At 58.1% G+C, this 20,661-nt stretch overlaps 1 protein-coding gene and 1 long non-coding RNA gene across 8 annotated transcripts in view; one reads left to right on the top strand and one right to left on the bottom strand.

The window, feature by feature from the left end:
• Positions 1-20,661, top strand: part of SEPTIN9 (septin 9) — a 151,397-nt gene that overhangs the window by 105,371 nt on the left and 25,365 nt on the right. The window contains exon 1 of one of the 7 annotated variants that reach the window (XM_088028122.1): positions 6,368-6,440. The exons of 4 other annotated variants lie outside the window; for them this stretch is intronic. The gene's annotated coding sequence lies outside the window, so the exon portion shown is untranslated. Of the gene's footprint in view, positions 1-6,367; positions 6,441-11,731; positions 11,927-12,658; positions 12,764-20,661 lie in introns of those variants that run through there. 2 more of the 7 variants (XM_028112906.2, XM_028112908.2) reach the window with 2 other exon arrangements.
• LOC114216329 (uncharacterized) lies at positions 8,575-12,877 on the bottom strand. Its single transcript, XR_015769299.1, has 2 exons — positions 12,625-12,877; positions 8,575-10,853 (listed from the first exon to the last, which is right to left on the bottom strand). It is a non-coding gene; the product is annotated as an uncharacterized LOC114216329 (long non-coding RNA).

Raw genomic sequence — 20,661 nt, 5'->3', positions numbered from 1 at the left:
ATGCAGTGAGAACAGGCACCCCAGCCACCCTGCATATTTAAATTCCACCGACTTCTGCAGGCCGGCTGTTCAGAGCGCGCCCAGAAGGTGGAGGGAGAGCTTCCAATAAGCAGAGGATGGAATGAATGTGGGATTCATTACTGGAATTTGGCAATGCAAGGAGCCTCACTTTCTCCCCTGAGAGGGGACGGGGGCGGGGAGGCCCTGGGCCAGAGCCATGGTGGGGGGGGGGGTGTCGGGCAACAGCCCCTGCCCATCCCCCACGGCTGAGCCCCCCTGGGGGCCCCCCTGCTTCCCTGTGCCCAGTTCGCCCTTCCCCTGAGAACCTCGGGCTGGAGTCACGTGCCCAGCTGGCCTCTGCTGGAGAGAATGGCCTGGCCTCGTTGGCCCCTGCCACCTACGGCCTCCTGTTTTGCTGCCCTGGCCTCTCTCACGGAGGCTGGGGCGGGCGTGGGCAAAAGCCGCTTCCCGGCCACCGCCCTGGTCCTGGAAGCCGCTGAAATGTGTTGACGCCCCCGCAGGGTGGGCTGACCAGCCAGGCTCCGGGAGGACACCAGGGAGAAGGCCAGGGTGCCACCACGTGGGACAGAGCCTAAAGAATGTCCCCAAGTGTCTCTTAGGCAGGGGCTGCCACTGGGTTCCAGAACCGTACTCCGCGGATGTGGTTCGTGGAATCCTGTGGCCCCGCTCCCTGCAGAGGAGGAAGTCAGAGAGGCCCAGAGAAGCAGAATGTTGTAAGATGACAAATGTGTGTTTTAGGTCACTAAATTTGTGGCAATTTGTTATAGCAGCAATGGAAAGCTGATACAGTCAGGAAGTGGTGATCTTCTTCTGGAAAAATTCCGGGGGAATTCTCTATGTGTCCCGAGCCCTGGAAGACGCTGGGCTCCCCCAGCCTCTCCCCACTCCAGAGTCCGCAGGAAGGCTTCCCCAGGCAGGGCAGGAAAGAGTCCAGTCGAGAAACTGATTCCCCTTTTCACAAGTGAAGGCAAGGGTGTGAGCCGGCACGCCCAGCCTCATTCTTGGGGCTTTTTTTTTTCTTCTGAGAATTCTGTAGCTGAAAGAGACTCTGGGGTTCATCTGCCTGGTTTGCAAGTGAGGAAAGGGAGGCCCAGGGAAGTTCAGTGCCAGAGTCAGAGGCACGCAGGGAGTTCAAGCCAGATTTTCAGCTCGTCCCCTCAAGCACTTTCTTCCATGGTGGACAGTTAGTGGACTTCAAGGGAGCAAACTGGATGGGCCCGGGGGAGCTGGAAGAGCAACCCCCGCAGTCTCTGCTCCCTTCCCCGCGGCCCCCAGGTGCCCCGAGGCCTGCATCGGCCACTTGTCTCAGCCCTGTAGCCCTGGGAGCCCCAGGGACCAGAGCATGCCCTGGCTTGAGGGCGAGGGCCTGGCTGAAGGTGGGGAAGGGCCAGGTGCCCTGCATGGGCATGGGGGGCTCCTCTGCAGACTGCTGCTGCCCCCTGCCTCCTGCAGGGGCCTCCAGGCTGCCGAGGGCTCCCGGAGACCTTGGTGAGTTTTCCACCCCCGCCTTTCCCCATCGGCACCGCAAGGCCAGCAGCTTGCAAGAGTTAGGCTCTTCCTTATGGCCATGAAACCATCACTTTCTGAGCTGAGTGGGGACCCGGTGATCAAATCCCTATGATCATCCTATCCTGGGGTCTGGGAAAAACAGCTGGGAGTGACACTTTAGGACATTGGGGACCTCCAGCCTCCTCACTTGGCCCTCGGCCTCTCCTGACATGTGCATGCAGATGCCCCTGCCTGGGACGCCTGCTCTCTCACAGGGCTTGGGCCTCTTTTAGCATTCACTGGGAACAGCCTTGGTGGACTGTTCTCAGGTGTCAGGGGCCCTTGCTAAGTGTTGCCAGATCCTCTGCCTGGCTTCTGTCTACTTCCGCATTTTAGCTCTGTGTCTCCTCCCTGCTGAGACCTGAGCCGCCAGGGTCCCCTCACACGGAACAGAGCCTGAGCTCCGGACACCATGCAGACACATGTGCCGCACAAGGAGGTGGAAGGAATAAGGTGTCCCGTACCCCGTTTCTAACTTGTATATCGTGGTCAATGTTTATGGCATGTTACATTTTTGATGTACTTCTTAAAAACTTTATTTTGAAATAGTCTTAGACTCACAAGACATTGCAAAAGTCACAGGAGAGAGTTTCTGTGCCCTTTACCCAGCACGGCATCCTCCCCCATGACATGTTACAGGATTTGGTTCGTTATCAAAGCCAGGAAATGACGGTGGTCCAGTATGAACGCAGCTGCAGACCTCACTAAGCTTCACCAGCTTTATGGCGCTTTGTTGTTTTGGCGTTTGGTTCCACGAACTTTTATCACGTACATGGATTCATGTACTCCCCGCCATAGTCGGGGGACAGAAATGTTCTGTCTCCCCAAAGAATTTTGCCTGGTTTTGAACTTACCTAATGTACTAGAGAGCATACTTTTATTTTTTTAAATTTATTTTTGCCTTCTTTCACTGATTATTGTGTGTGTGTATCTTTTTGTTTTTTTTAACGTACTTTTAAAAGAGAAATTCCCCAGAAGATCCTGTGGGTGCACCATTAGGGTTTTAAAGCACAGATGCTCACAGCCTCTCTGTCCACCAACAGTTTCTGCTTATTCCTGTTTTCACTTCCAGCTCAGAGCGTCATGCATCTTGAGGCTGGCAGATGCCTGCTTGCTGCAGGCTGTTCCCGGCCCCTCACCTGCACTGGTGCTGGGAAGAGGTTAGCAGGTATCGCTCTGGAGCACCTGCTTGGGTGCAGGCATAGCGCTGGGTCTGTGCACGTTCTGCCTCTTTCCTTCTCACTCTCCGCTTCCAGGGAGGGGAGAGCCCCTTCCCCCTTTTGGCATATGGGAAAACGCTTCCAAGAGGTTTAGAAATTTGCCCAGAGTCCCTCAGCTGCTAAGTGGTGGGGGATGGAATGCGAAGTGGGGTGGCTGCCTGAGACCACAGGCTCCTCCAGGCAGGGAGGGTCTGGCACTAGGGGTGCCGGGGCTTATGGAGTGAGCCCGGGAGGGTCAGCGTCCCCTCTCTGAATAAACAGCTGGAGATGATGTTCCAGCAGCTTCACAGTCTCAAGTTTCCTGAGCTCCTGGAACCAGGAGAAGAGCAGGGCCGGCTTGGGCCCAGTTCAGACAAGCTTCTCCGTTGACGCGGATGGTGGTTTCATCTGCACAGTGTCTGTGCTAAAGGGGTGAGGGGCTTCAGGGGCCCCCCAGTAAAAGTGGGTCTGGGGCCGAGAGAAGCCTCATGTCAGATAGCCTGAGCAGCTGGCAGACCTCAGGCGTGAGACTGAGGCCTCTGCCCTGGAGGAAAAAACAAGGTTTCCTTTGGCTGGGGTGTTTTCTGCCCGGTCACGAAAACAGGCTCAGAGTCACTGGCTCCCCCGCTCCTGGTTAGGAGCTTCGTTAGGAGCTTCGTGTGGTTTTCGAACCCCTTTGGGGTTGTAAGTTCATTATCCTGCCCAGAAGCCCATCAGGGAGGGCAGAAAGTTTGAGCAGGCTCCTTGCAAGCAGCTGACTAGCAGATGGGTTTGTTGCCTTGGTTTGCAGGTGAGTAAACTGAGGCTCAGGGAGGTTATTATGCCTTTAGCCAGTTAGTCACAGAAAAGCTCACGCCTTGTTATTCCCCGGGGCCTCCAAAGATTTCTTTAGTTTTTAATAAAGCTGCACCGTCCTGCACAGTGAACACCTGCATGCGTCTGTCCAGCCGGAGCAACCTCGTTAACCAGCCCTGTTTCCTTCCTCCCACCAGACGCGCCCACATCCTGCGCTCACGCTCATCCTTCCCCTGTGGGCCTTAGAACTTTTGCTGTGTTGCTGTGTTTCTCGGTCGTGCATGGTGGTGTTTTGCACGTTGCATAACTGGGGCATATTATGGATAAGCATCCTTTTGCATCTTTTTATGTTTGGAAATTGAGGTCATCTGCCCCCGTGTCTATAGTTCTGGTCTGTGCGTTTTCACTGCCGAAGGGTCATCGGTGGGTGGATATACCAGGGTTTTCTGCTCTCTCCTTGATGGACACTGGGTTCTTTTCAGTTTCTGCTTTTATACACAATGCTGCCATGATATGTTCTTGTGTTCTCTGGTAACTTTGGAATTTGGGTTTAAAAAGATTATTCCAAGATCTGTGGCAGCCTCGGGCAAGCCGTCCTACCGTGGGGCTCATGATCTCTGCTCCCACCCCAGCTTGTGTCCAGAGAGTCTGGACCAATCTGGTGTCTGGTCTGGAACCAGAGCAGAGTGCTGACAGGCTGAGAAGTCTAAACCAGTGTTTCCCAAACTCTGTTCTCTCTGGCACCATTAATAGGTATTAAAGAGGCAAAGTGGTTCTGCCATCCAACAAGTTTTAAGAAATAAAGAGTTTAAACTTAAAAAAAGGAACTCTATGGAATATAATCTTTAGTATGCTGACAAATACTTGTGAACATCCAAAGAGGGACTGTGGAGGGCAGCAGTTGGATATATCTGTGGAAACCTTTCAGGATGGGAGCATCCTACAGGACAAATTTTCCTGCTTTCACAGACTTTGAGAAACAGGGGTCTGAATCGTTGGCTGTGGGTGGGGAAAGGGTGCATCTGCAGTGAAGAGAGGGGTTGTTTTTGTTTTTGTTTTGTGGGGGCTGGCAAGGAAAAAACTTTTCCTCTATCCTCTTAGGTTCAGGACTTGGGGGTCTACAAATTAAACTGGCAGGAGCCCCCCCCCCCAAATTAAACTGTCAAGAGCCATAGTAGTGAGAGAAAAGACAGCTTTAATCATATACATATGGGAGTTTACAGAAAAATGTGACTCAAAGGGGTAGTTAGAATTTGAAGCTTATATGCTATCAGGGGAGGGGGCGAAGAGCACTTACTGGAAAACAAATGACTTTTTGGAAAGATAAGTGGCCCTCAGGAGAATAGACGGGAGGTAGATAGTTTTGTGAACGTCTGTTTAGGTGTGGTGTGAAGACTTCTCATCTGTGATAAAGGCAGTCTTGCCTGGTTGCCCAGCGCAGGGGATTGATGACAATGGAGTCCTTCTGGGAAGTTCTGCTTTTAGACAGATAAGAGATTCCAGGAGCTCAAATGGCTTCTCAGAATCACTTTTATACCACAGTGATGTACTCTGGACCCCTTCCTAGACCTCCTTTTTTCTTGTTCTTTTTCAAGCCCCAGCCAGGCAGCGGGCAGCGTGGAGGCACTTAATGAAAAGCCTGAGCCCTGCCCGTTGAATGGCCTTTTCTGGACAGTTGAAGGAGTTATGGTCCCCGCCCCGCCCCCAGCACCCCACTCATCCCATGCGTTCCTCTTGGGTACATTCGGCTCAGAATGCTCTTGCCATAGATCCCGGGATCTCGCCAGATCCCAGACGTGTGTGTGTATCTATCAGTCCCACACAGTGTGTTTTTTTTTTTTTAAGATTTTATTGGAGAGAGGCGGGGGGGGGGCACAAGCCAGGGGAGGGGCAGAGGGAGAGGGAGAAGCAGGCTCCCTGATCAGCAGGGAGCCGTGTGTGGGGTCAGATCCCAGGACCCTGAGCCAAAGGCAGACTCTTCATCGACTGAGCCACCCAGCGCGCCCACAAGGTGCTTTCCAACCAGGAATGCAATACGCGGTAGAGTTCCCTAAGAAGTTTTCAAAAAATACGAACCCCTGGATTAGTGAAATCGGAAAGGCCAGGGTGGGGCCCAGGGCTCTGTATTTCTTGGAAGTTCCCCAGTAGAATAGCAACGGGCTGCTAGGATTGAGAACCTGCGTCCAGAAGCCGAACACCCGGGGGGTCAGAGCCGCGGGCCCCCCTCTCACTACCGAGTCCTGTCCTGTGTTGTTTGACTCAGAATCCCACCATCTTAGCTGCCGGGCTTTTGGTTTTGGTCCTTGTTTCGGTGAAGGGAGGGCGAGGCCTCTGCACCACACCTAAAGCCAACCTGGAGCGCCCCCACCTGGCGGTCCTCCCTCCTGACACCCCGGAGAGAGCATGCAGGAGACACCTCAGTGTTCGTGAATAGCCTTTGAAATCCGCACAGGGTTCGGGTTGTCCTGTGGCTGGGCATCTAGGATTCCGGCTGGGTGTCAGCGGGGAGCTTGCAGCCCCGGGGCTCGCGGGTTCCCGAGGGAGGGTGGGGTGGGTGGGGTGGGTGCGGTTGGAAGTGTGCCTGGGGCTTCTCTGATCCTCCTGAGTGGCCATCATGCCCTCGGCAGAACAGAGCTGGCTGCCGACGAGGAGCACGATTTTCTAAAGTTAAGATATCATCACATAATTTCTAAGACACCCTTGTTGACATGATAGCTCTTGAAGAGGAGAAAGAAATGTGTATTAAGGTGCCCTGGAGGGGAAGAGGCAACCTGACCATGGAGGTGGGAGGCCCACACTTCTTAGAAAGGAGGAAATGGGGCCTTCCTGCCGCTTCCTCCACAAACACGTATCTGCTGCCTAGGAGACGAGGAGGGGGTGAGTAAGTCCCTCTGGCAAGTGCTCCAGATCAGGGTGTGACTCTGGAAACACAGAAGGGTGGTCGTGTCTGAGGGAGGGCGTCTGGAGGGCTCCCTGGAGGCGGTGACTTTTAACAGGGGTGGGGATTTTAGGGGTTTGGGAGACTGCAAGCCCTGGAGAAGACAGTGTGCTTTGAGCGGTGGCTGAGCTGGGAAGGCCGTCTCTGGGGTGGCTCTGGGGATGGAGAGGAGACCCTGGTGTGCTGTGGGACGAGGAGAGGCTAGTGCCCCGAGCAGCGCCTTTCCAGAAGGAGGGGCGGTTCATCTGTGTCACATGGTGGCCCAGGCCAGCCTGGTGGAGCTGGATGTTGGCGCTGAGTGTTTTCTCAAGAGGGCGGTTTTAATGGTGAGATGGGCAGACGCCAGACAGCAGAGGTTAAGACGCGAGCAGGTGGTAGGAAGATAGAACCATAGTGCAGACCACCTGTTAAGAGGTGGAGAGAACATCAACGGTTGGAGGACGTCGCTGGGTCCTTTGAGATTGGGAGCAGCCTGACTGTTGTCCTCTGTCAAGTTGCAAAGGAACCCAAAGAAAGATGTCAACCAGATATGACCAAACCACCAGCCCGCTAAGCATTGCTCTGTGGCAAGAGACTTTGCAGGTCCCCACCCCCCAGGCTTGCCTGAGCCCTCACTCTGGGGCCACTGGGAGTCCCTCCAGGGACAGCAGGGCCGTGTGCAGGATCCCCTCCCCCCGGGGGTGTGTGGCTACACATGCTGGCTGCCCACATCAGCGGCGCCCCACACTGCTGACCCGCCAGCCTTCCTCTGCCCTTGTGTGCAGGCCAGCCCAGCGACCCACCTGCAGAGCAAAGGGAAGGGTGTTTTTTCTTGGCCTTTGATGGCAAGTATCTGCTGCATCCCATGGGAGTTTGCCCAGCGTGTGTTGGAAAAGAGGTCGTGGGAGGGCTGAGTGTCGTGTTTACAACCAGGCTTCGGGCTTGGCAGGAGAAAGTGGGGGGCCTGGGCACTGGGGCTTGCGTGCATGAATGTGTGTGAGAGGGGGAGGGGAGGGAGGATGCCTTGTGACCACTTCCTTTCCCTTCTGCTGCTGCCGTGGGCCAGAGGGCGGGTCTTGGGCATCACGTGGGCGTCCCTGCACGGTGGGGTGCGTGACACCCCCAGACTGTGCTTTTCTCCTAACTGGCCCATTTGGAGGTGGGAGCCTGCCCCAACTGCCCCTCTGCAGCTTTCAGAGTAGGACCCTGCTGCAGGACAGCTGACCGGGGCTGCCACCTCCCTAATGACCATTCTGGTGGGGGTCCCCCAGGAAGGGCAGTGGGTGCTGCTCACGAGCAGGTGGAAATGGCCCACGGCAGGCCTTCTTGTCAGGCAGGGACACCATGGCACCCTCTTCCCTCCCCCACACAGCAGCCTGGTGTCCAGCGAGGGGGCCAGAGTTTCCCAGAAGTGACAGCCTTGGAAAATCCGACCTAGACCCCCCTCCAAAGGGCTGGGAGGGATCCTGTTCCTGCTTCTGGGCTGCCTTAGCCTGGAGCAAGTTTCCTTCTAGCTTTGAGTGTTTCTTTCCACATTTGTAGGAGGAAGCTCCTACCTTACTCTGGGTCAGGTCAGGATTGCAGGGCTGTGTAAAGGGTCCTGGGGCCGCTGTGACAAAGTACTACAAATTACCATGGCCCCATGCAACAGAAAAGCCTACTCTCCTACAGTTCTAGAAGCCCTGGGTCTAGGGTCAGGGTCACTGGGGTATGGCAAGGTGTGGGCAGGGCTGGTTCCTTCCGGAGGCCCCAAGGGAGAATCTGTCCTTGTGCCTCCTCCAGCTTCTGGTGGCTGCTGGTGGTCCTTGGCTTGTGGCCACGGCACCCCAGTCCCTGCCCCCATCGTCATGTGGTCACCTTCTCTATAGTCTTCAACTTTCCCAGAGGACACCTGTGACGAGATAGGGACCCCGGACACCGCAGGATAGTCTCTGCATCTCGAATTCCTCCTGCCATATCAGGGGACCTTCCCAGGCTCCAGGCCGGGGGTGTTGCTCCATCTGCCCCAGCACGCTTTGTCTTGGGGCCCTTGTGGTCTCCAGGTAGGAAACAACCACGACAAACCAGCTCAAGAGAAAAAAGGATGCATTAGACTCTTTTTCCTATAAATATATTTTTTATGGTATCAGATACCCAGAACATGAAATTTACTGTCAGTAGCACTTAGCACATTCACAGGGCTGGGCAGCATTCCCATCCCCTCAAAAGGAAACCCCATGTCTGTTAAGCGGTCAGTTCCCACCCCCTCCCACCCTGGTCTTGGCAACCCCCAATCCGCTTTCTGTCTTTATAGACTCTATTCTAATCAGTGTGGCTCTGTGTGACTTTGAAGTCAGTAAACAGAGGCAGGACGAGCTGGTTATTGGAAGGACGTAAGGCACAAGGAAGTTGGGGTGTGGAATGGCCGGGCTCAGAAAGGGCAGGGTTTGCAAGAGCTCAGCTGGCCCACGGCCTATTCTCCCTTGCTCCTTTCTTGGGGTCTCCGCCTGCGCTTCCCCCCTACTCTGGCATCTCTCCCTTTGCAAATGGCCCCAGACAACTTCCCAGCCCAGAAGTCTACATGACCTCAAGCTTCTGGACCCTCGACCAGAAAGGCTCCTTGGTCTGGGCTGCTGTGGGTGGTGGGCGGGCGGGGGGCGGGGATCTCCAGCGGCCCAGCTCATCACCTGTTTGAGCCAGGCGTTGAGGTCGGGTCGCTGGTCAGCCTGTGGCTGGCTGCCTTCGAGTCAGGAGTTCGCCCCCGGCCGGAGCACCTGTGAACCGGATAGGATAGAGAACCCCAGAAACGGGTGGTGATCTCACTGATGCTTAGCACAAATCTAGCAAAGTAACTTCTCTGGAGAAGTTCTGCTCTTTCTGATAGTAGAATCTGGGGGAAATATCCCCAGCACATCCCAGAAGGGGGACGCTGTGATGTAGGGATCAGTGGTCTCAGCCATATAGGGGATGCCACTGTGGGTTCCATGGAGCTGTATCCTGTAGCACCCCAACTGTGGCTGGGCATCCACCGCTTGAGAACGAAGCATAGTGCTGAAACATTGTGGTCCGAATAAACAGCTCGCCAAGGACCTGGTGTACCCCCAGGGTGCAGTCGGGAACACCTGGACAGCTGCGCCCAGCATGGCAGCCACCGCAGCCACTGACTGCTTAAAACGTGCCATGACCAGCGGTGCCCGGCAGGCTCCCTTAGAAGAGCATGCGACCCTTGATCTCGGGGTCGTGAGTTTGAGCCCCATGTGGGGTGCAGAAATTACTTAAATAAATAAAACCTTAAAAGGAAGAAAGAAAGAAACGTGCCTAATCCAAATCAGGAGGTGCCGTGAATGTACGATGCACACTGAATTTCAAAGACTTAGTACAGAAAGAAAAAAGAACGTGAAATATCTAAAAAGTTTCAGGGCGCCGTTGGTGAAGTGACTGCCTTTGTCTCAGGTCATGATCCTGGGGTCCTGGGGTCGAGCCCCCATGTTGGGGTCCCTGCTGAGCGGGGAGTCCGCTTCTCCCTCTCCCTCTGCTGCTCTCTCTGCTGCTCCCCCTGCTTATGCTCTCTCTCTCTTTCTCCCTCAAATAGATTATTTTTTAAAAAATTAAAAATAAAAAAAAGTTTTTATACGGATGATATGTTGAGTTGATAATATTTTGGCTGTATTAAGTAAAATATATTAAATGTCACCTGTTTCTTCTTATAAACGTGGCCACTGGAAACTTTAAAATGTGGTGTGCTTATGGTGCCTTGCCTTCTGTTTCTGCTGGGGGATTCGGTGGGCGGCTGTGCAGGCTTCAGGCTGTTCCTCTAGACGCTGTGTGTGCCGAGCGGTCAAGAACTCTGAGCAGGCCCCAGAGTGGGGGAAGGGCTTCTGCGTTGGAAAAGCGCCCCCCGGGCGGGGGGTCTTGTCAGGTGCAGGGATTCCCTCTCCTGTGCTCTTGGAGACCCCCATCCGGAGGGCGAGGAGCAGGGAACGTGCGGAAAGCACCCAGGCCACCTCCAGGGCCAGTGGTCCGCAGGGGTGTAGGGAGGGGAGGAGGTAGCGCAGGGAGTGGCCTCGGGCAGCTGGCCGGTTGCCCACGTGGTGCCCAGGAAGGGGTGGTGGGCCCTGGGGGACAAGGCTAGGTGAGAGGCAGGGAAGGAGGTTCCAAGGGGAGCGCTGGGAAGGAAGAGCCCTGTCCACAGGACAGGTGTAGAGTGGAGATGGCATCTCCAAGGTTCCGTGTCAGCCTTGACACCCGGCATGACAGGACTCCCTCCTGGCGTCGTTTGGTGATGGTTGTTGGAGCTGTCCTTCAGGGCCCGGCGACAAGGGTCCAGCAGGGTGGGCAGGGGGTGGCTGGCGGGGCTTGGCCCTCCCTAATTCCCTGTCCTAGGAAACCACCTCCTTGGAGGAAAGAGAACCGTCGATTTTGAGTGGCCAGTCTTCCTCCTTCCGGACGTGATGTCCGCCATCTCTTGTCTTAGTTCTTGTGACTAGAGGTGATCATGTTCATTTCACAGGTGGGGAGGGTCAGGTCCCACAGGGTTGGGTAACGAGCCGAGGCTGATTTCAGTGAGGGGGGCCTGGATTCTGGTGTGTGTCTCCGAGGCCCTCACCTCCGGTCCACCACCATCCTCCCTTCCACTGGGGCGGGAACCAGGACGCCGGATGCCTAGTCCCTCCCCTGGATGCTCCCTGTGTTTGGCCCCGGGGGGCCCAGACACCCACGGCAGCGGCTCTGCGCTCTGTGTGGGGTGGGGAAGGGAGCAGGAGGGCAGCCCCCTGAGGCCATTATGGCAAACTGGGAGACTTGGGAGGCCGCGGGGAGGAAATTGGCCTCTGGAGCGCGGAGTGGCCAGGTTGGCCCCACCAGTGGCTGCTACTAGGGGGAGCTGGCTTCTGAGGAACTGGAAGGAGGACCAACTGGACGTGGTCAGTCGGCCAGTGTGGCCAGTGGGGTGGGTGCTTGGGGCCTCACCCACCAGCCATGTGGTGGGGGGGGTGTGGGCATGGGGAAGGAGAGCATGCATCGGAGCGGGGCCTGGGCCAGAGTTACTCCTCCAGAGAGTGGGAGGATGGACGGCCCTAGGCCAGCCTGCTCAGGTGTCACTAAGGGCTCCTTTGCACTTGAACTTCCTCACTCCCGGCCTCTGCAAATTCCCCAAACCAGCGGGAACTTTCTCCTAGTCGGGAGTAGGCCTGGGGCTGCCTTGGCCACGCCTGTGCCTGGGAGTGACTCATCAGGGGCAGAGGTCGTGGCACAGGATGGGTCTGGCAGATCCCAGCGCCCAGGCCCAGCCCCAAACAGCGGGGCTCCCAAGCTCCTCCCTCTGGGGACCACCTAGCCCATCCCCCTCAGGGTCCCAGCACATCACCGGGGTCTGCAGGGAGGGTGACTCATCGCCCGGGGCCCTGAGGGCTGTAGGAGCTGCCGCCCGGAATCGGAGTCCTTAGGCTTCAGGAAGAAGGAGCTCAGGGTGAGCTGGCACCACCCCCATCTCCCTAGCCTCTAGCCCGGTCCCCCTTCTGCTGCTTCTCCCTTGGGGGTGTTTCCACCACAGTAGCCCTAGGCAGTGGACGGCACCCAGGGCTGGCTGTGCTCCGGCCCCCGACGCCTGGACTCCGGGACAACCCCGGCTTTGGTTCTTGACGGCTTTCCTGGGGAGGTCTGCTACCCGGGGCGGGGGGAGGCCTGCCCGCTGGGCTGGGCATGTCATCTGAGCTGGCCGGGGTCAGGGCCCACTTGGGGCTCACCTGGCAGAGTGGGGAGTGCTGGGCAGGGCGGCAGTGAGAGAGGGCGCCCCCCGGGGCAGCGCCAGATTCCCGGCACCAGCCTGCACTCCCGGCCCGCCTCACCCAGGCAGGAGGACAGTTTGGGAGGAGGGGACTGGAGGCTTTGCCGGTGCACTGACTTCTGGCCAGGGCAGTTGGACCGGGCGTCCAGGTGAGAGCCTCCTTCCCTCTCTCCTACCCGGGGGCCGGAGCGCTTTCCTTTTGGGGGTGACTCTGAGGCCGGCTGGGGAGCTTGGCGTTTCTCATGTCCGGGATGCACCCCGCACATCCCGGTTGGTTTCAGGCCTTCAGCCAGGCACCCCTGGTCTCCTCCGGCGACCCCCCCCCCCTCCGCTCCCCTCGCCCTGCCCCCGAGCCTCCGTTCTCAGGCGGTCCCTCCTACCTCTGCCCGCGCTCTGGGAGGCTCCTTGTTCCGCGGCCACAAAGCCCCTTTGATCCTCTGCTCGGCTCGGAGCCATGTGACCTGGTGGGCGGGCCGCGCTCTCTGCCGGCGGCCGGCGCAGCCCGACTCAGCTGCTGGGGTGAGTCCTCCGCTCCCTTTGTTCCTTGCAGCCTCGCACCGGTGGCGGGGGGCCCTCAGGTGGTGCAGCCGCGCGGTGGCCCTCCGAGGGCGCGGCGGCGGGGCTGGGAACGGCGCCTCCCCGGGGCGATCCCCTGCCCCTCCCCCCCCCCCCCCCGCCGGCAGGACAGCCCCGGGTCCCCGGGAGAGGGGCGGCGGGAGCTCGGTCTCCACGCGGGGCCCAGATTTTCGGCCGCGGAGCAGAAGAAAAGGGCTTTGTGCGGCCACAGCTATCTCTTTGTAAATATTTGGCCAGCTAGGCTGAGTGGTTAGGTCTTTCTCGGCGGGGAGTTTCTTGGACCCTGTTTCCCTTTCGCAAGGGGCTTCCCTGACTTCTAGGAGGCCGGGGTGGGGGGGGGGCGGACTCGGATTGGCCACCGTGCCTCTTAAAACCGTTCCGCACCGATTGTCAGCCGTTGGGGCCGGCGGCCCAGAGGGCGGGCCGGAGATGGGCTTCAGCAGACGCTAGAAATGCGGGATCCGACGTGGTATTGTGCGTGCGCCGGGGAGTCGGCTGCTTCTCGTCTCTGGGTTCCGGGGAGCTGTGGGGAGGTGCGGCTTGTTCCCGGAGCGGGCAGGGGCCGGAATGCGTGCGCCCTGCCGGAGGAGGAGTGGAACAGCCCGCCGCTCCTTGTCAAGGAGCAGGGGCGAGGAAGCAGCTCCATGGGGACCTGCTATCGAAAGGGCCTTCCAGCCGAGACTCTGGGAAAACCCCCAGACTCAAATCCCACCGCCGGCCCAGCGCATCACTTGTGCGCCAATGCTGGGAGGGCTGAGGTGCTTCAGAGCCAATGCCATTTGCCCCTGGAACTTCATCCCACATGCCGCCCCCCCCCCCCCAGGATCCCTCCATCCTGGTCCTCCTCCGTTTCCTCTCTGCCAGGAAATCTGCCAGGCTTTTGTCAGAGGTTTGGGGGAGCATCTCTGCTCACCAAAGAGCAGTTTGAAACTCCTTTCCTGGAGAAAAATGTGCCGTCCAGTCAGTGGGTTTCTGGCTGTAGGGACAGCACCCCAGTAGGAAATTTGGTTTGGATCCCTCATGGAAAATCCTGTTTGGGGACAAGGGAGAAAAAGTCCCCATTCTCGTATAATCCCTTAGATTCCCTTATAATTTACATGTGGGTTTCCCACTTCATTCATGTTGCTTTGCCTCCATGGGTGTTTACATAAATGTCATTTCTCTTTGGCTGGCTCCCCGTGGCAACCCAGGGGGCCCCTTTCCAGGAAATAGAAAGAAGAATGAGTTTGTTTAACCATTTGGGGCCAGAGGGCCAGTGTCTGCTTGAGACCTCTTTGATAGGGTAGGGTTCTTGCTTCTCTCCTTTGGGTCACCTTTGGGCTAAGGTGTGACTGTGGAAGGAGACCTCTTCCGTGGCTGACCCCTCCCAGGCATTCCCACTGCCCCCGATCATTTCCGTGTTGTGGCACCTGCAACACTATTGCGTCCACTGGTGTGTGTGTGTATATTTCCGCCAGACTGCTCCACGTGGCTGGCACAGCGTCAGGGATGACGGCCAGGTCGCCGGTGTGTGGGGAGGGGCCTACTCTGTGTGGGGCACTTTGCGCTCCAGGACCCAGGAGACAGCACCCTTCGTGATGGGAAGGGGGCAGTCACAAGGCTCCACCCACCCAAGCCAAAGATAGCCCTGGTTGGGGCCCGTGGGGTCATTCCCTGAGTGCCTGGCCCACTGCCCCAAGCCTGGAGGACAGGGTTCACAGGGGCTTTCACCCCAGAAGCCCTGTACCCACTTGGGCGACCAGAGTCTTTGGGCTGACTTCCCTCCCCACCCCTCCCCACCTCCCTGGCCACATACCCTCCCCACTTCCTGTTATGTCACTGCCTGAGCTGCCTTTGTCATTGTCAGATAGGACAGAAGCATTCCCTAGGGGCATTCACAGAGGGGAAGACCCCATCCTTAAGAGAGCGCCCCCAGCAGCCTCCAGCCGTGCCCAGCTTCCTGTGTTGTCAGAGATCTCCGTGCTTTCTTAGGAAGCTGTTGGTTGACTGGCCGAGCTTCCGTTATGCCATGCCCCCTGCGCCATGAACTCTTGGGTCGGCTCTTCCGTACCACCCGAGGGTTCTGGGCGCCCTCCTACTCTTCTTGGCCAAGTGCACAGGAAGAATGACTATTTCAGGGACCATGATCTCGGGATAGCCCTGCTCCCTACTCCCTGCAGCCGGGCTCTTGGGGAAGATGGTTCCAGCACAAATCACAGCCCTTGGCCGAGACTCCATTCCCATACTTCTGCCTTCCATTGACAAGCTTTGATTTGTTTATTGAGAGTCAGCCTGGTTCCTTGGACAGGTAGGGGCCTGTTCTCAGGAGCTCAGTGGAGTCTTACGAGGCCTGCCCAGGACCGCTCCTGAGGGTGGTGGGCTGTGCAGTTAGCTGTGCAGGCGAGCCTGATCTTGGAGGAGCAGGCGGGAAGGCAGGGGAGGCCCAGGTCTAATTACAGGCCCTCCAGCCCGCCCACCTCCCAGCGGGATCATTGGGAGCCTTGTTCCACAGTTGGTGGAGGGGTGGGTGGCCACATCTCACCCGTCATGGCTCGGCCCTAGGCCGGGGGTGCAGGAGTGGGGTCCAGGTGCTCCCCTCATCTCTTTCTCTGTTACCACCTCTGGGACGCACCGGGCCTCCAGGCCTGAGGGGCAGAAGAACAGGCCTGCGAGGCCCAGGGGTTCCAAGTTCTGATTCTGACTTTGTGCAGGGGCCTGAGCTGCCACTTGCTGTCTGGGCGGGCTGTTCCCACCATCAGAGCAGAGTTGCTGCTCCGCGCTCGGGAGCTGGTTTCTGCGAGGAGGGCCTGGGCCTTGGTCTGGGGACAGCAGCCTCGCGCAGAGGGTCTGCAAGGTGAGGGTCAGCCTGTCGGCTCACTCCCGTTGTCCCGGCTGTTTCAACCTCGACCGAGTTTTCAACGTTGGTGAATTTGGTTTGGGTTCAGTAGCTGGATCATGGCAGAAGCACCCCCAAATTTCTTGTCCCTCTCCTGAAGCTGGGGGTGAGGGGACAGCCTCTGAGATGTTGGCTCCCAAGCACCCAAGGCTGTATTTGGAACCCCAGCTCTGGGTTGGGGGTGAGTCACCGACACTGACCCCCACTTGGCCTTGGGGAAGGAGGCTCTCTGGTGCTGCTGTGGAGCTCCTTGCTGTGTCCCCCAGAGGCCTGCCAGCCCCGGCCCTGCCCTGTGAGTGCCAGGCACTGAATGCCTGGTCATCTGGATGGTCATCGGAAGAGTGTCCTTGCTGGTGTCCCCAGTGGAATGTGCACAGACCTCCCCCTGCCTCCCAGGCCCAGTTCTAGGTGCCTGTCACCAGGCCTCTGACAGCAGATAAGATTTTCCTAGCCCAGAGCAGGATGGTGAATCCGCTCTCCTGCGTGGAGGACACCTCCCTCCACATTGGGGGGGGACGTTTGTGTCCTGTCTTTCGCTAGACTGTGGACTTGCGTCGAGATGGCATTTCATCGATCTCGGTCTCCGGGTCCCGGACCTCACAGGAGCTTGCTCAGTTCACGTTTGAATGAATGCACTCTGGTCAGCATGGTGTGACTCCAGCTTTTCATCTTCTGTCCAAATACTCTGGTTTCTGTACAACTAGCTCGAGAGCCTTAACAAGAGCAGCCGTGGGTCCTGCTGTCTTCAACACAGGCTCTTCTGGAGTGTTTTCTTCAGGATCTGAATGCATTCTCCCCGGGGCAGGGGACTGGACCAGATGACCCTGGCCCTGCTCCGTGCCCTGGTTCCGGGGAAGTAGGGGACGAAGGAAAGGATCCATGCTGCCCCCCCATCGCTGCCTGTCCGCTGTGGGCTCCAAAGACTAAAGCTGGTGACAGCAGCCCCACTGAGTTGGAGGGGAATGGCTGCCGGTTGTGGCTGGAGGGCCACAGGTGGGCAGCTCGGCGGAGCAGTGGAGGGAGGTGGCACATCCGTGGCGGGGCCTCGTGTGCTACTAGGAATTCTCTGCCTCTTGGCCTCACTCACCTGTCCCGGCCTAGGCCTGTGGACAACGACCACGGAGTGGAGGGAGGCTGTGGTTCGGTTTGCAGACCACACGCTCTTCTGATGCAGGGCCGGTACCCGTCACTCCGGAGCTTGGCCGTCGGTCTGCTGGGGCCGGTCCCTGCGGCCGGCACTGTCCTGCTGACCACAGTCGGCTCTGGGCCTGGTGCCCGGGGCCCTCGGTCTTCATCTTGGGGAGTTTAAGTAACGAGGCTGCCTGGTTCCATACCTGGAAACTGAGGCAAAAGAGTGAAGTCATCTCCAAAGCGTTTTTTTTTTTTTAATATTTTATTTATTTATTTGACATAGAGAGAGAGAGAGAGACAGAGTGAGCACAAGCAGGGGGAGTGGCAGGCAGAGGCAGAGGGAGAAGCAGGCTCCCCACAGAGAAGGGGGAGCCCGATGCGGGACTCGATCCCGGGACTCCGGGATCATGACCTGAGCCGAAGGCAGTGGCTTAACCAACTGAGCCACCCAGGCGCCCTCTCCAAAGCGTTTTTAGGTGGGTGAGAAAGTTTCTTCCAAGACAATAAGTAAGGTCACTTAATAGGAATGAGTTTATTTATTACAGAAGAAGTGAGCTTTACGCTGACCCCTGGAGCCACCCCGCCCCAAGGCTGGTTTGCTCTGTGTGGATGCAGGCGCCTCTTCCCAGCGCTCCTGCAGCCTCTTCTCCCCGGAGCGCACCGGAGCTCACCTGGCCGGCCGGGGGGCTGCTTCACACCATCTCCTCTGCGGGAGGGGACCGTGCAGCCAAATGGTGCCCAGTGAGGGCTGCGCGCTCCCGGTCCGTCTTCCCACACCAGGGATGTTACAGCTCATGGCACAAACCCATTCTCCCCACCTTATAGGCAGACGCCAGGGCCCAGGCCCGGGGAAGAAAGTCGCTCGGCCCCATGGGTTCAGCGACTTGCCTGCTGAGGCCAAATTGCGGCAGTGGAGCTGGGACCCCCTTCCCATGCGTCCCCTACTCAAGTTTAGTGTGAGCCCCTCCTAGCCCCCCGCTTAGGGCCCCAGCGGACTAAGGACCCTTGGAGGCCAGATCCAAGAGAACACAGCCCCCTGGGTGAGGCCTGCTGTTCCAGCGAAGGAGGCGGTGACTCCAGGTGGAAGGTGGGAAGTTGGGGAACAGTGGGGAGCCCGGTTTGGCTGTAGCAGACGAGGGGAGAGTAGGGTGGAGTGAGGTATAGCCGGAAGACCCTCGTCTTTGGCGGAGACGGGGGCTAACTGGGTGTCCACCTCTGCTAACTAGGCATAAGCCGGCCCCCTAAGGACCGGGTCTGCGTTTCCTGAGGCTCCTGACCGCCCCCCTCATGTGCTTGGTCATTCTGCTCACTCGCTGGGAGATGGCCTGGCTGCCCGCTCCCCAAATTCAGTGACAGGATGTGTGTTCCAAGGAGGCGGTTTCCCACGTGGGGCCAGTGACCTGCCCAGCCCCCTGTGCACCTCTGGATGACCCTGTGGCCTTAAACACGTGACTCGCCCCCTCTGAACCACCGTCCAGCGTCCAGAAGGCAGGATAGCAGTTACCATTTTATGTGCTTGGCATGAGGGTGAATGGACATAAAACAGAGAATGTGTGGCCCTGGACACGGAAATGTATGCTAGCCTGCGGCTGCTACTGTCATGAGTTCTAACCACGTGGCAGCCCTGGGCCGAGCAGGGTAGGGGAACACACGAGGCGGGCCTTCCAGAAGCTTCCAGTCCAGTTAGGCGGTAAGGACACACCAGCTCTAAGATGAGATGCCCTAGGACCCACAGGTGTCCCCAGGAAGGCAGCTCGTTTACGGTGGGGACTCAGCAAAGGCTTCAGGGCCCATGAGTGCTGGGGTGCTCCCCTGGGCTCCCTGGAATTTCCCCCGAGACACAGAGGAGAGCAGCTGAGAATTGGGGCAGCCAGGGAAGCAGGACAGGAGGGGCAGAGGAAGGGCTCTGTGGCATGGTGCCTGCCTGTCCAGGTGCAGGTGGCAGCCTCCACAGTGGGACCAGTCCCCTGTGCTGCTCCTCAGGCCGCCCACCTCCGTGAGCTCCCTCCACACAACACCGCTCCACAGATGCCTGCTTCCTGCTCGCCTGGCACAGGTTCCTTAGCTGACCTTTGCCATCCTTCCAAAGGTCTTGGCTGCCTCCCCAGCCTCCTCCGGGGCTCACAGTGGAACCGGAGTACCTGGTCTGTCTCCCTGAGGCTCTTGGGACCTTGCGTGGGTGCCAATAGCTACCTCTGTCTTTGTCACTTCCTTATACACTCACCCAGCGGTGCGTCTTGGACACCACTCAACAGTAAGGTGCAGAGATACTTCTGGGCCTGAGACCCAGGCCTGGCCTGCTAGAACCTCACGCTGCTGGTTCCTGGGGTGCAGCTGGGGCCGGGCCCGTCGTGGGCCGTGGGAAGATGAGCCAGGGGCTTCTGTCTGCACCTCACTTTCTGCCTCCGGCGCAAGAGCAGAAACTCCTGTCTGCTGCTAGTTCACGGGGCTGTGGGGGAGACTGGACTGGGTCAGGGCTGGGAGGCTGGTTCTCGGAGGGTCCCAGGGTTTGCTGGGTGCGTTGGGGGTGAGGGAAGCCCCTCCATGTGTACTGCTCTGGGCTGCCTCCTCACCACGGGGCTCTCCAAGGACAGCTGGGGAGTAAAGAGATAATTAACACCACAGGGCACTGGGAGACTCAGTACTAAAGTTAGAACTAAACCTTGAGCCGCCGGAGGCCCCTCTCCCTCTGGGGCCTGTGCCGCCCTGTACAAGTGGGTGAGAATTCGGTGAATTCTCTCTCTCTCTGACTTGTTTTCACGGAGGCTCCTCCAGCAGCATCCTTAGGGTTTGGGACGAGGGACAGAGAAGCCTGGGGCCTCTAACAGATTTGGGTGGGTGCTGCCAGAGATGGCTCAGGAAATCCGGGGGGCGCACAGCTGGTTCTGGTACCGGGATCCGGGAGGGGATGCTGAGTGGATTTTCCCTTGTCCCTCCTGCCCAGAGACCTGGGATGAGCCGAGTGCACCCTCTGTGGTTGCCGATTGCTGCGTGTTTTATTCCCACTGTCCCCTCCCTTCAGGGTGAGGCTTAGGGCCTCCTTCTGTATTAAAGGGGCCCACTCCTAGTCCACTCTGACTTGCAGGCTCCAGCGTGGGCCACCGAGGGCCCTTTTTTCTGAGATTAACGATGAGTCCTCATGAGCACAGCTGGTGCAAGCAGCAGGGGGAGGGTGAGTAGGAAGGCACAGGGCGAGGACCCCCCCAGGCCCCCACTCCCTGGGCTGCAGAGCTGGAGCAGTGCTGGGAGCTGGCCGTGGACACGGACACAGTCCCCGCTCTCGTTTATTGGGGAGCCCTCACGGGTCACCCGTTAACGTTGTCGTTAACAGCTTTGTTGAGATAGCGTTCACACACCGAGAAGTTCACCCTTCAAAGTGTACAATTCAGCGATTTTTAATGCATTTGCAAAGTCACGGAGTTATCAGCACTAATTCCAGAACATTCTCCTCCCCTCAGAAGAGACTCTGTACCCGTTAGCAGCCATGCGCTCCCTAGCTCCCTGCCTGCAGCCCCGGGCAACGCTGATCTGCATTTGGTCTCTGTGAATTCGCCTGTTCTGGATATTCTCCTTAAGTGGAATCCCATGCATCTGGCTCAGGCGGTGCGATGTCTTCAAGTTTCGCGCTGTGGCGGGTGCCAAAGTTTCGTTCCTTTTTGTGGCTGGATAGTGCTCCACACGATGGCCACGTCGCGTTCTGTTTACCTGTTCATCCGTAGATGGGCATCAGGGATGCTCCCGCGTTTTCACTATCGTGAACATGGGTGCCCGGGTCTTGGGGTGGACGGTGTGTTTCATTTCTCTTGGGGACCTGCCTGTCGCCTGGTAGGCAGTT

The sequence above is a fragment of the Eumetopias jubatus genome, unplaced genomic scaffold, assembly GCF_037043125.1.
Source record: "Eumetopias jubatus isolate StellerSeaLion01/CBP00866 unplaced genomic scaffold, mEumJub1_p1.0 scaffold_10, whole genome shotgun sequence".
NCBI lineage: Eukaryota > Metazoa > Chordata > Mammalia > Carnivora > Otariidae > Eumetopias > Eumetopias jubatus.
This window is presented reverse-complemented; position numbering and strand designations above follow the sequence as displayed.